The sequence below is a fragment of the Sinocyclocheilus grahami genome, unplaced genomic scaffold (assembly GCF_001515645.1).
Source record: "Sinocyclocheilus grahami isolate Dianchi unplaced genomic scaffold, SAMN03320097.WGS_v1.1 scaffold187.1, whole genome shotgun sequence".
Lineage (NCBI taxonomy): Eukaryota > Metazoa > Chordata > Actinopteri > Cypriniformes > Cyprinidae > Sinocyclocheilus > Sinocyclocheilus grahami.
Genome location: NW_015505366.1, coordinates 109,348 through 109,606, shown reverse-complemented (window position 1 = coordinate 109,606; position 259 = coordinate 109,348).

The window sequence follows — 259 nt, the reverse complement described above, 5'->3', positions numbered from 1 at the left end:
TATTGTGTGTGTATATATATATATATATATATATATAATGTTTTAAAGCAATATTACTTCAAATGTTAATTGTATTCTGTATCCTGATACACCGATCAGCCTTTTGCTGAACAAAGCATTACAAATAAAAACAGCTATGGCTAAAATTAAAGCTCTGGATTCTTAAAGGCTTACATAAATTTAAGGATGTATACAAACTAACCATACGTAGTTCAGATGAATGATATGTCGATGTCTTGGAAAGGTCATCACTGTGTAA